The following is a 4,155-nucleotide window of genomic DNA, read 5'->3' on the forward strand; positions in this document are numbered from 1 at the left end:
CTTACTCTTGATGCAAGTATAGCCAACCTCTTCCTAATCCTCTTCCAAACCAAGTATGAAGCAAAACTCCTTCCTTATCCTTAGTATTTTCGGCCAAAGGAGAGTGAAAATAGATGAACAAAAATTTTTTTTTCTTTGTTTTTTGTTTCTCTCATGTACGGCACAAGGGGGAAAGCATCCACACTCATTTTTTTTCATTTCTTTACCCATGCTCTTATTTTATTATTTCTAACATCCACCACTAGCAAAACATGTTTAAGACATGTTTTCTTTTGCCCATCTTCATCACCATGGCCGCCACTTCCTTCTCTTTGGGTAAATTGACATGCAAAACCATTCTTTTGCATGCATATACTATTAGACCATTGAAGATTGGCCTATCACCTTTCAACAATGTTTCATATAAGTCCATCTTAATAAATTCACATAGAAATGATCAAATTAATGCATGCAACTTTCACACATGCATTTGCTAACATCATAAACATAGAATATACTTTTAATTACTTATAAGACTCGGTTTAATGGTCCCGACACCACTTCCCGACTAGGGTCAAATTAGGGATGTCACAATTTTACTAAGTTGATTTTATTAAATTACATTTTAAACCTTAATATAATACCTTTAAAACAGTTAATAATGTGTCCAAATATGTCCACTCACATTATGGATGGTTTAATTACAACATAAACCCTTCAACCATGCGACCTAATATATCTGCGACTGAGCTTCCCTTTGCAACCAAAGCTCAAAGCTCAAAAATTTCTTCCAATAAGAGACTTTCAAGAATACCTTATCATCCACGGTATATTCAATTTCCTTCTGTTCACATTAACATATGACTTTTGCCTACTAGAGGTTGCTTTTAATCTAGCTCCTATCAACATTACCCTTTCTTTTGTTTCTTGTACCAATTTTGGTCCCATCATCTTTCTCTCGCTCAGCTTTGACCAACATAGAGGTGTTCTACACCATCGGGCATATAGAGCTTCATATGAAGCCATTTGGATGCTTAATTGGAAATTGTTATTATAGATAAATTTGGGCAAAGGCAAGTAATGTTCCTAATTAACATCAAGCTTAATAAAACAGGCTCTAAAAATATCTTTCAGCACTTGAATAGTACATTCTGATAGACCATCTTACTGGGGATAAAGATTTGTGTTGAAATTCAACCTCGTACCTAAAGATTCGTGCAACTGCTTCCAGAATCTCAAACTGAAGTGAGGATCTCGATTCGGGATAATGGACACAAGCACACCACATATCATCATTATCTCACAAATATACACTTCAACATGCTTCAAAACTGGACAATTGGTTCTTATTACCACAAAATGAGTAGATTTTGTCAATCTATCCACTGTCACCCAAACAACATTTCTTTTGTTTGGTGATGTTTGTAGGCCAATAACAAATCCACCTTAATTCATTCCCATTTCCACTCAAGAATCAAAATAGGTTGAAGCATCCCAGTGGGAACCTGATGTTCAGTTTTTACTCGCGAGCATGTCAAGCATTTAGCAACATACTCGATGATTTCTCTTTTCATACTTGGCCACTCATATGATTCTTGTAAGTTAAGATACATTTTTACACCACCAAGATGCATAGTAAAAAAACCATCGTGAGCTTTAAGCATAATTAGTTTCTTCAATTTAGCATTGTTCGATATACAAGTGCAGTTGCAAAATAGAAGGCAATTATACTCTTCAATGTTGAAATTCTCCTTTTGCCAGCTTAGTATCTGTAGATTGCAGCTTTTTTATCTGATCTATCAACACGTGCTTTACTTTCAATTTAGCTAACAAGTTTCCATCATCGCAGGTACTCAATTAAGCGAACATTGTTTTTAGTTCAAATATCGGCTTTTGGCTTACAGCATCAGTTACAACGTTTGCTTTACCAGGATGGGAATCAATTATGCAAACATAATCTTTAAACAATTCAGTCCAGCGATGCTGTGTCAGGTTTAATTATTTTTCGAGAAGGAGGTATTTGAGATTCTTATGATCTTGAAAAATATAGCATTTTCACCATACAGGTAGTGCCTCTAGATATTTGTAGCAAACATCATAGTGGCTAGCTCCAAATTGTGTGTCGGATAATTGCATTCATGCGACTCCGATTGTTAAGACACATATGCAATTACCTTACCATCCTATATCAACACATAGTCCAATCCACTTAGTGAAGCATCACTTAGTACAACATATTCATTCCCTAATTTGGGTAAGGTCAATATCGACACTTCTGCCAACATGACCTTTTATTTCTCGAAACTTTCCTAGAATTGGTCATTCTACACAAGTGACACATTCTTTTGCAGGAGCTTTGTCATAGGCAAAGCTATTTTGGAGGATCCATTTACGAATTTTTCCAGCCAGGCCTAGGAAGTTTCAAATTTCTGATACATTTTTGTAGAATTTCCAATGTAAAATGGCTTCAATCTTTTTGGAATCCACACTGATTCCCTAGATTGATATAACATGTTCTAGAAATAAAAGTTTTGATAACCTGAATTTATATTTTCTATACTTCTTAAACAATTGCTTTTCACGCAACACATACAGCACAATTCTCAAGTGCTAATCATGTTCTACCTCTAACTTCGAATATATCAAGATATCATCAATACAGGTTACCACAAAATGATCCAAATAGAGTTAAAAAAATGATCCAGAATGCTATTTTTGCTAATGTGTTAGTGTATGTTGCATTTTTTCATTAATTTGTGTACATGTTTATGTATGTTGTGAACCAGCTGGACCATCTAGTAACTGCCTTAGAATGTGCCAACGTCCAAATTATGAATACTGCAACTAAAAGATATAGAATTAAGGCAGTGTCCACAAGTATGTGAGTCAGGATCATACCTAAGGGAGGCGAGTACTAAATTAATGTCACCCTAAACGCAAATAGAAGTAATTAGTAGTTTTAAATAAATTATAGTATGATAAAACATAAAAGAAGTATTTTGGGGTTTTATAAATAATAGAATAAAAAAAAAATGAAAGTGAACTTTGGAAACACAAATTCTCACTTAATCAAATCTAAGCATGGGTGAACAGCTCACTTCGGTGATCATAACTTATTCCTATTTTGGGTTTCTATCCAATCAACTAGTCACTACCCTAATAGGATCTCTCGATCTTCAATTAAACTAACAAATCAACAAGAACTACTTATCTCTCAGCCTCAGAGTCCAGACCTGTTCGAGGATAAGGTGTTTACGGGTAGGCCATACCAATTTTGGGTTAATTCCCACCTAAATAACTTCCTAGGGTCGTCAAGCCTAGGGTTTGATTTCTTCCTCTCCCAAATAGTTGATCTGCTAATAAAACCCTACATAGAAATTAAATAATCACACCTCCACTCACTAATCCCCCATAAAAAGATTAGTTCATTGTGGGCCTCATGAACACAATAATCATGATAATTAAGATAAGCATGAATAATAAATCATGAGAAAGGTTTAGAAGAATCCTGAATTGTATTGATTGAAGCACATAATCCACAATAGTTTCATCACAATTACAACTCACGTTCTCTGACAAAAACTAAATTACAAAAAAAAATTAGAATGTGAAAGTTGTTATTAAAAAAGTGTTTTAAGCTCCTATTTATAGAGTTAAGATTGTCGTCATCCTTAACTCTAGGTCTACTGATGTTCTCGTGTTTAATTTTCATTGTGCATACTAAAACACCCCTAGCTGGTATATCCTTCCCATACAGGACTGATGTTGTGACACCATAGACCTTGTGTCACAATATCGAAAGTAATATGCATGGTTTACGGGTAGCTTCAAGGGTGTGTCATGACATCCCTTGGCTATGTCACGACAACCAAGGCAGTATAGTGGTTTTGGCATTCTGCTCCCTGTGTTGCGCCATCAATCTCCCTGTGTTGCAACATAGCAACACGCTTTGAGTTCCTATGCCTTTGAATGGTCTCCTGCAAAGTCACTAAATATGTTAGCTTGCTTTTAAGCCTCATTCGTCCCCTAAGGTCAATAAAAGACTTAAAACGTTTTTTTTATTGAATTTAAACTTAACTAAGAAAACATAAATAAAACATACTAAAATTGATCATATTCAAGCTCTTCAAGTACAAAAACTAGTTTAATCTGTTACACCGAATTATGACAGATCAA

Source organism: Gossypium arboreum, chromosome 2 (assembly GCF_025698485.1).
Source record: "Gossypium arboreum isolate Shixiya-1 chromosome 2, ASM2569848v2, whole genome shotgun sequence".
NCBI lineage: Eukaryota > Viridiplantae > Streptophyta > Magnoliopsida > Malvales > Malvaceae > Gossypium > Gossypium arboreum.